The sequence below is a fragment of the Callithrix jacchus genome, chromosome 7, assembly GCF_049354715.1.
Source record: "Callithrix jacchus isolate 240 chromosome 7, calJac240_pri, whole genome shotgun sequence".
Classification (NCBI taxonomy): Eukaryota; Metazoa; Chordata; class Mammalia; order Primates; family Cebidae; genus Callithrix; species Callithrix jacchus.
Genome location: NC_133508.1, coordinates 36,349,066 through 36,359,576, shown reverse-complemented (window position 1 = coordinate 36,359,576; position 10,511 = coordinate 36,349,066). Strand labels below are relative to the sequence as shown.

Here is a 10,511-nt window from a genome sequence, read left to right as displayed (position 1 = left end):
AGAACCCTCACCAGGCCCTGAAGCCAATCAGAGCCAATACCTGGCAAGTTTATACCTCTATTTAAAAAACAAACAAACGAAAAACCTAGGAATTCATGATATATCAAATGATCTCTAATTTCATTGAAATAGAAAGGGCTTAATACAGGTGCAGTGGGGTGTGCTCTTGTCCAAGCCATGGTTCCCCATGTATGAAACTTTTAAGACTTTCATGGTGGTCCACTTTTGTGGTCAGGGCTTCTTCCACTATGGACTTTCTAATTATTCTCTAGTCGGAGGTGGTAATCCATAATTCTTCTTTGCTTCAGTCTCATCACGCCTATAATCCCGGCACTTGGTTGGGGGGAGCTTAGGCGGGTGGATCATGAGGTCAAGAGATTGAGACCATCCTGGTCAACATGGTGAAACCCCATCTCTACTAAAAATACAAAAAAATTATCTGGGCATGGTGGTACACGCCTGTAATCCCAACTACTCAGGAGGCTGAGGCAGGAGAATTGCTTGAACCCAGGAGGCAGAGGTTGTGGCGAGCTGAGATCACGCCATTGCACTCCAGCCTGGGTAACGAGGGAAACTCCGTCTCAAAAAAAAAAAAAAAAAAAGTCAGATAGCGTAGTTAGCTTCTTTGTACTAACTACCAAAAAAGAAGAATGTCAATTCACGCTGATCTCCTTTGGTCCACTTTTCTTCTGAATCTAGTTACCAAATATGATTCTGTTTTTTCCTTTGTTCTCTAATTTCCGGTTGCCGTACGTCAGTAGCTCCATTGTATGTGGACTTACCTCCACTCTCAATCTCTACCCAACCTTTTTACCCCAGCACCTGACATCTCATCACCACAGTGATTCACCTGCAGAGAGGCTGTACCGTTGGTTGATCTCAAAATGTCAGCCAGCCTGAAATGCAGGAATTTCCATGTATGTGTGTGCATTCCTTATCAGTGTAGAATCTTAATTAATTAATACAATGCAGAAAGTCTCACTAGGACCCATTCCATGGAGAAGATCATTCTGGAGGTGGCACCAGACTGCTTAACAATGTAGAAGCAAGCAGCAGAATAGGAAGGAGACCAGGAGGCAACACTTTCTGAGGGCCTTGCTTCATGTCTGAAGCCGCCAATGAACAAAGCTCTATTTTATCAACTTGGAAGTGAAATCTCAGAAAGATCAAGTGTGTGTCAGAGAGCAAGTAAGTGGGAATGGGCTTCATGCTTGGATCCATCTAGCTCTTAACCACCCTCTTTCCTTTTATCATCTATTAATATATAAAAGCACATATATGTGTGTTTTTTTGAAAATATCATCAGAATCAGTGATCCAAAAAAATGGGTTTAAATGGCAAATAAAGAACCTAGACATCCCCTGGGTCTTTGCATCCTCAGGCCTGGTGCTGAGATCAGGAGGTGATTTCCCTTTTTTCGCAACGGTCCTTGGAAGTGCAGGTGATGACATCATGGACGCCTCCATCTCCAGGCTCTGTTTCCATTTGAGGCTAATATTAGGTCAAATTTCCAATCTTCGGACTTTCCATTTTTAGCAATAAAAACCAAGTTTTACAATATCTGTTTTGTTCAAGCTCTTCTCTGTGGTGATTCAATACCTAGCACATCTGGAAAACTAAAATTGCTTAAACAAGCTGATTAAATGAAACCAAAAAACTTATAATTTTTAAGCACAACCTATTAGTTTATTGGTTTGGATATCTTAGCGTTGTTCTAATAAACTATTTGTTAGGTCTTGGTACATGTCTAAGTTATAATACTAGTAAAATTACCTCCATGCCAAAGGTCTAACAAAATTAAACAGATGGGTTCTTGGCTATTTTCCAAAACAACATAGTAGTGTGAACATATCAATAAATGTAACTTTTAAAAAACTTTTGAGCATATGTAGCCTCCATGGAAATGGTATTTCGGGCACTATCTAAAGTCATCATGTGTAACGGTGTGGTAGCAGCTGTGCACATACATTTGTATTGGGTGAATTCTTGCTTATTAATAATGTTTAGGGCAGAATAGAAGGTGAATTATAGAAAGAGAAGCACGAGAATGCAAAATTTTGAGAATATATCTTTGCCATTTCTAAGTTCAATTTAATTTTCTTGTTTCACAGATGAGAAAATCAAAGCCCACGTCATCTGCTTCACATCCCACATTTACTTAATGCTGTGAGAGTAGAACGTTTTTCCCAGCGGCTACCCCTCCATCTCAGGCTCTGATTTCAGAAAGAGTAGTAGTATCCTAGTGGATAGATATTAGATTTTTTTTTTTACAATATTTAGCTTATTCCTAGTAGACAACAGTCAATGGACACGTTTTCCAAATTGAATTGACTTCATGTCAGTGAAATTTTTAATAAAGACACAGCAAATTTACACTGTGAACATAATATTTCCTTTTCATAATGTTTGTCTGTGATATTCATATTGATTTCTCACCATTATACCTTTATTAAAAACTCTTTGTAGACGAAGAGTTTTGACATTAAAAAAGAAACTAATAGTAGCATAGCACTGAACTTTAAGAAAGTTATTGCATGGAACAATCACTAAAAGCAAGCATTTACTACCCTGTCAGTCCAAAATGTGATATTGTGTAATAGCCTTTAAATTGTATTGTTATAAAAATGTTGCTTAACTGGGCCCTTAGGAATTAATAATGGTTCTGAAAATAAACTAAATGATTTCTTTTCCTTGGCCCCCATTTAATGTCCTAAATGGTATTTCTGTGTTCAGTCATCTTTTTTATTGAGAAAATTTGTCTAACATCCAGGAATTGCTTTGGGAAAAGACATTCTACCCATAAAGTTGAATTTCTTTCTTTTTTTCTCAGAAGAGAGGATATTAGGTTACCCAAACCACCAATTCTCATTCCAGACCAGCCCTTCGTTTTCTTAGAAGTACTCTCGGAGCCTGCACGGTTCTAACATGAGCCTCCTTGTGCGGTACGTTACGAAATGCTGTCGGAACAATGACTCCTCGAGAAGTCCAGTGAACTGGCAGAAACCCCCAACCAAAAAGATGATCAACTCAGATACTGCTGCAGTGCAAAGGGATAGAGAAGGAGAAAGTGTGAGTTCTATACATGGTTCAGGCCAGCCAACTCAAGGCAATTTGAGTGTATCATGCAAATACTAGCACTAGCCACTGGCATTTTCACATAGTCCAAGAGTTGAACTGGGCTAGCAAAATTAAGCCTATTTACTACAAGGAGAAATCTACTTTCTTAAAATCCACTTTGAACAAAATTTGAGTGATAGCCAGGTGGAAATGTACTCTTTAAGAGCAGGTATTAAGTCTTTTTAAGCTTCTTAGGCCATAAAGCGATCAGCGCAATGTTTTCACATTAAATCCTACTGGTTTTTCCTAGAATGCTTTTTCTGACATTAAATTTGTAAATATGTTTAAAGGGTAAAAATATTGTTTGCTACTTCAAAAAATAAACTATTTTTTGAAATTTTAAAGAATGTATTTTCATGTTAGTAATTTACGGTCAAATCTCACCTCATTATCCTCATCTGTAAAATGGAATAATAATAAATTTTGCTTGTAAGATTACGAGGATTGAATGGTTGATGCCATCAGCACTTAGAACAGTAACTTGCAATGCAAGCCTTGATTGAATTTAGTTTTTATCCTTGCTTCCCTTTTGCCTTTTTTGCTGTTACTGATTATTAAAGTTTCAGGGCAGTTCATGGCACACACTTAGGTTAAGTCATGCCACTTTTGAAAGTAAAAAGATTTAAAATACATATTAATTCTACAGAGGTGGGAGGGAGGATCCCTTGAGCTCAGGAGGTTTAGGCTGCAGTGAACCGACATCACGCCACTGCGCTTCAGCCCAGGTAACAGAATGAGATCCGCTCTCAAAAAATTGTTTTAAAAATTATATTTATATGGTTTGTTGTTAATTGATTGGTAACTGGTGAATTAGTGAGATCGTAGTGAATTTTTATAAAATGCTTTTTCTGGGGCAAGTTTACTAATCTCCTGAATCACGTAGGAAGCCCATTTTACCAGCATCACCTAGCTAATAGGATGCAGCAGAGTAGGGTCCATTCCACAGCTGCAGCCACCGCAGCGTAATGCACAGCTGCCTGCCTTCCTCAGCGGCTCCAGATCCGAGCTGGGTGGAATTGGTCTTCCTGGGAATATTGGAAGCTCTGGGGTAAAGTAAACAGTTCAAAGCTGATTTCTCTAAAAAGGACTCACACACTCACACATGCATCCTTTGTATCCTTCCTCTCTCTCTCTCTCCTTCACACTCATGTACAGGCATTTGCCCACATGACATTTCACTTGCATGCACATGAAGAGACCCAGAAAGCACACGGGCACGTCTGTACACCAGGAGAGCACTGTCTTTTGTTCTCCTCACTTTTCTTCTCATTTCCTGCTCTTCTGTCATCCTTTCCACTCACCTTGTTCATTACTTTCAGAGCTCTTATTTTGTCTTTGGAAGATAGTCATCTTATGAAGTCTGATGAAAATACTTTTAAGGTGTGAATATTCACCTTGCTGTGTTGCCCTCATCCCATGATGGAGGCTCAACTAGGATCTGGAAATAGCAACTCTTAATCCAGAAATGAACAGAATACAGATTCCTCAACATGGGGAAATATATTGAGGCAAGAGGTTGTTCTTGTGATCTCTCATTTCCAACCCTGTATACAACCACTCACTTCTCTTACATGTAAGATTGCCTTGCAACAAATTGAAAAGACTCTAAAGCCAGTACAGATATCTATGACATGTGATGAGGCATACATGCAGGATGGAGAAAGCTTTTGGCCCTGATATGACATAGTATTGATACAAAGACACTGATTCTGCCAAGACCCATCTAACCAGAAGGGGTAGCATACTTGCACTATTCACCTGGGCATTCATGCCAGGTGCATTTAGCCCCTTTATCCCATGGTGCCTACTCTTGGCAATGGATATCACAGGGAATGTCTCATGATTAGGCACGTGGGCTCATTGGGGTAAGGGAGTAAGAGGCACGACACAAGCCATGCTCCTCACTACTACTTTTCAAATCTCAACCTCAGCAACACTATTGTTCATGACCTCAGAATCTTCCTTTATTTTCTTCTTACTAGGAACCTGCCAAGCTTCGACGGGCCTTTTGACAAGCTATGAAACCTCTAGGAACCATATGGAATACCTACAGTGCTTTGTGGACATCACGATTTCTTTTTTCAGTTACCCCCAGTTTGCCCTCTGGAATCTCATAATTGGATGTTTAATCAGGGACTTGTCAAAAGAAAATCTAGAGAACTGACTCATCTACATAAAGGTGCTATAAAACAGCCAATTCAAAGAAATAAGATAAGAAATGGTCTTATGTGTTCAAACAATAATTATACACTTTCCTCAATTATTTTTGAATCAATAGCTTTCCTGTATTTTTATAATAGATGGTCATATCTGGTCTGTGGTAAACCATGGTATTAGGATACAGGGTCATTGAAATTATCTTCCTGTTTTTCTATGCAATATTAGTCATTCTTGATCTTTTCTTTTTAATTTGAAATCTACTGGGTAATCAGTGATGATGTTTCCTTGATCAATAAAATTGATCAATAAAAATAAAAAAATGCTTTAGTTCTTTTTCTGTCATTATCTTATCATTTATTGAAAGAATGTCTTTTCTTTCTCTCTCTCTGGCTTGGTTAAAGGGTTTACTAGCAGCTTCTCAGGAAAAACTTTGAGTTTTATAGGAGACAGAGGCAAAATCTGTTTTGGCTTCATTCTCCAAATGATCTCGGTCTCTTTTTAATCCTTTTTCACGCATATCCCTTTTGCATTTTCTTTTTCCGAGAGCTGCTTTTCTTTTTTGTTATATTTTTATTCTGGTTTTGTGTTGGCATGATCACTTTTTAAGAGGTTGAGTTCCGCTGTGAACTGCTAGTGCGAGCTCTGATTTCTTGTCCTCCACTCTGAGGCCAGATTCAGGGCTTGTCTACATATTCCTCATGGGAGTGTTTGTGAGGCCTGTGTTTCTTCAAGATAAACCTGATTCAGTGCCTGCTTTCTTGCTAGACCCAGGCTGTGAGCACAACTTTGAGTGTGACCCAGGTGACTGCCAGGCAGGAGCAGAACCTGTGTGACCCTGAGACTCCACCCTAAGTGAGGCAGCAAATGCCGAGGAGATCAGCAGCTTCTCATGAGGGTCCAGTTTGCTCACATTTTCTTTATAATTTCAGAATCTATTTTTATTAATCAGATTAAATCAGTAGTTTTATTTTCTGGAAACACATTTATCTGGTTTGAGAATCAAAATTATTCTCAATTTATCAATTAATCAAATAATATTTCTAATGTATGGGTGCATTCTATGCATGTGAAATTAGCAGAATATTGAAAAAAAATTAAACTTTACCTCTTCAAGTGGTTAACTCTTAAACACCTTAGCTCAGGGTTTTCTTTGTGGGAAGATTTTTAACTACTCATTCAATTTCTTTAATGGCCGTAGAATTATTTACACTTGCCATCACTTTCTTGTCAGTTTCAGTCATTTATGTTTTTCCGGAAATTTGTTATTTCAAAGAAAATAGCAAAATGTGTTCCCTAATATTTCAGGCAAATTAATTATATTAGCGATGACAGTTTTCCATGCCTCCATGTACCTTGGGCATGTGACTTGGTTTGGCCCACAGGACAGTAGGTTTGGCCAACAGATGCAAGCATAAGTTTGAAAAAACACTTGGAAATTTCCGCAACCTATTTGGGACTCTATCACTGCCATGGAAACGTGTGAAGTCTGGTCTGTTCAAGAAATGTGACAGAAATGTGAAGGACATTTGAGTCCTCCTAGATGAGGCTGGCATCTTAGGTCAGCCAAACTCTAGCCACCCCCTGCCCCAGATACATCACACAGCGCAGCCAAGACCCTCCAAGTACAGATCACACTAGCAGAACTTCCCAGACCACCCATGCACACCTGAGTGGCTTTATACACAGAAAACGAAAAGTAAAAATATTCTCATCTTTAGAAACTCTGTGCTTTGATAGTTACCAAATTATTTGTTCTGAATATTATATATTTTTTTGTCATTCACTTGCTTTATCTTAAAAGGTTTATTTCTTTTATTAGTCTTTACACAAAACTTCTGTATAGTCATATTCTCTCCTACCTCTTGTTTTTCTGCTTAATTTATGTCTTCTCTTTATTAGCAGTGTTATTCTACTTTCCCTGATTTTATTTTGCTATATTTCTTCCAGTGTAAGTCAATCATTCTTCAGGCATTTTTGTAATATGAGCACTAATTATTACAAATAGAATTTTGGTCATATTCTATAGTATTTAATGTATACATTTTTGTTATGTTATCTTCTAATTATTATTTTAAAACATATTTTATTTTTGTTTTGAACCAAAATTATTTTGAGATACATTTAATTTTCCCAATATCTTTTTGAGGGTTATTTCTTTGTATCTTAAATGCATTGCTGTCAGAGAACACACTGTGTCACACCACTTTTTTTGACATTGAGGCTTGCATAATGACCCAGACTGTGATCGGTTTCAATAAATATTCTGTTCTATTTGAGAAAGTATGCATCCTCTAATTATAGGGTGAAGGCTTCTTTAGATACCAATTACATCTGGTTTTTGTTTTTGTTTTTTTGAGACGAAGTCTCACTCTGTCGCCCAGGCTGGAGTGCAATGGCATGATCCTGGCTCACTGCAACCTCTGCTTCCCAGGTTCAAGTGATTCTCCTGCCTGAGCATCCCCAGGACCTGTAACTACAGGTGCCACCACCACTCCAGGTTGATTTTTGTATTTTTAGTAGAGACAGGGTTTTGCCATGTTGGCCAGGCTGGTCTCAAACTCCTGACCTCAAGTGATGTGCCACTTCGGCCTCCCAAAATGCTTAGATTACAGGTGTGAACCACTGTGGTTGGCCTAAATCTGTTCTCAATTGGAATTTAAAAATATCCTCTACCTTCACAATCAGTAGGAGGCATAGTATGACATCTTCCCAGGTGATGGTAGATTTGTACATTGTTTCTTTTAGCTGTCTCAATGAGTACTTTAAATATTTTTTAAGTTATTTTATTTCCAAAATTTATTTCTTCCCTTAACTAAAAATTAATCATTGTGCAGTGCATTACACATGCTACTACTGGCTTCTGACTTACAGTATATTTTGCCAGATATTAACATAGGTATGTCAGTGTTCTTCCTGTTATTTTCTGAATTTAAATTTCTTCCGTTTTTAAATCTTTTGCTTCCTGTTTCAGAATTTCTCTTTTTTCATTATTTATTTTGTGTCTACACACATTATATGTATTTATGTAAATGTCTGTATGTGTTTTAAACTGTGATTTTAATCCAGTGATTATTTATATATCTGGATACATTTTTATCATTTTAGTTTTTGATTTCTCTATGTTCCACTTTTTCTTAATTTCTTCTTCTTTTGATTGATGAATAATTATTATTAATAACAATTGTTATTATTGTTTAGTTCTTTCGTTTTCCAGCTATCGATTTAATTTTTTTTAAAGACGGAATCTGGCTCTGCACCCAGGCTGAAGTGCAGCGGAGTGGCCTCAGCTCACTGCAACCTCTGCCTCCCGAATTCAAGCAAATCTCCGGCCTCAGTCTCCTGAGTAGCTGGGATTACAGACGTGTGCCACCACACCCAGCTAATTTTCGTATTTTTCGTAGTGACAGGGTTTCCTCGTGTTGGCCAGGCTGGTCTCAAGCTCCCTACCTCAAGTGCTCCGCCAGCCTTGGCTTCCCAAATTGCTGGGATTACAAGCCTGAGCCGCAGCGCCCAGCCTAGACTTAAAATTACACTGTGTAAAGTTTATAATAATGTATAAATATCTAGATCCTGGAAATCAAATAACATATAGTTTAGAAGAATAACAACGTGCGTCATTATTTTCATTATTTTGGTGGTCTGCCTTTGCATACTTAATGAAGCCCAGTTTCAGTCAATAGCTGTTTTATCCTTCCCTGAAATGAAAGTAACTTGGAGCACTTGATGTTTAATTAACTTCAATAAATCATGCTTCTATTTACCTGAATTTTAGACCTCTTATTATCTTTTACTTTAATACCATTATTTATAGTTTGGTGCTATTCTTTCAAACTAAAAATATTTGTTGCTTTTACTCTTTTTTAAAAAACTAAGCTGATTTTGTGTTTCCTATTTCTTCTTGCATCTCAAAAACTGTCTTACTTAGTCCTTTTACTCCTTCCTGATACACGCATTTTTCTAAATTGGTAGTGACTAACTTCATTTTTGCTACAAGCTAAATCTTGAAAATTTTTTTTTATTGGGTGCATAAAACTAAATTACTTTTTTTTTTTGGCTCAGAGCTTTGAGGCAATTCTTCCGTTACAGGTCTTCTTCCATTGTTATTGCTAAGAAATACGTAGACATTTTATTTTAATTTGTTTTTTCAGCTGAAACTACTTTCTGGCAACTTTTGAGGTGTTTTTTTTTTTTTTTTTTTTTTTTTTTTTTGTCATTATGTCCTTTAATTTTTTCCCCAAATGTCCACATTTTTATTTTTATTTGTCTTGCCTGGTTTGTGCTTCCTACATTTAACGATTTTTATCTTTCATAATATTTCTCCCTGATTCTCTCTATTCTTCTTTTTATTTTTGTTGTTGTTGTTGTTTTTTTGAGACACAGTAGTCTTGCTCTGTCACTCAGACTAGAATGCAGTGGAGTGATCTCGGCTCACTGAAACCTCTGCCTACCAGTTCAAGGGTTTCTTCTGCCTCAGCATTCCAAGAAGCTGGGACTACAGTCACCCGCCACTACGCCCTGGCTAATTGTTGTAGTTTTAGTAGAGATGGGGTTTCACCATATTGGCCAGGCTAGTCTTGAACTCCTGACCTCGTGATCTGCCTGCCTTGGCCTCCCAGAGTGATGGGATTGCAGGCATGACGACACCCCACCCGAACCTCTATTTTCTTCTTTAGAAATTCCAGTTCGATTTATATTAACGATTTTCAAAGTAATCAGGACGTCTCTGAAGGTTCATCCTATTTTCTATTTCTTGAGTGCCCTGTGCTTTGTCCTTGGTAACTTCTTTAGATTTGCCTAGATTCTCTAGTTTTCTAATTCTCCCTTCAGGTCTAATTTGTTATCTAGGTCATTCATTTCATTAAAAAAAATCAATTTGTTATAATTATTATATTTTTTATTTTTCAGATATTTTTGTTCTTAAGTTCTATTTTGTTCAGTTATGTTTTTCAGTTTTGTATTGCTCTATATTATCCAAAACTGTGTGATCAGATTTATATTTGTATTTTATCACCTCCTTATTATTTTATCAGGAATATTTTTATTTCAAAACATATATATTGTATACATCTCTGAAATTTTGACTGTTTTAATATCAGTAGTCATGGGAGGAGGGTCCATTTATAATGTTTTACTCTCTGCTGTGTTTTTTTGTTTTTGTTTTTAAGATGGAGTTTTGCTTTGTCACCGAGGCTGGAGTGTAGTGGCAGGACCCCAGCTCTTACTGCAACCTCTGC

General features: G+C 37.3%; 1 long non-coding RNA gene across 2 annotated transcripts; it reads left to right on the top strand.

Moving 5' to 3' along the window:
* The first annotated feature begins 792 nt into the window (after window positions 1-792).
* On the top strand, window positions 793-5,532 carry LOC118143207 (uncharacterized). 2 transcript variants are annotated; one of them, XR_004727450.3, is made up of 3 exons: window positions 793-1,188; window positions 2,875-3,069; window positions 5,100-5,532. It is a non-coding gene; the product is annotated as an uncharacterized LOC118143207 (long non-coding RNA). The 2 variants fall into 2 exon arrangements; XR_013520390.1 differs by having other exon boundaries at window positions 2,831-3,069.
* Window positions 5,533-10,511: the final 4,979 nt, after the last annotated feature.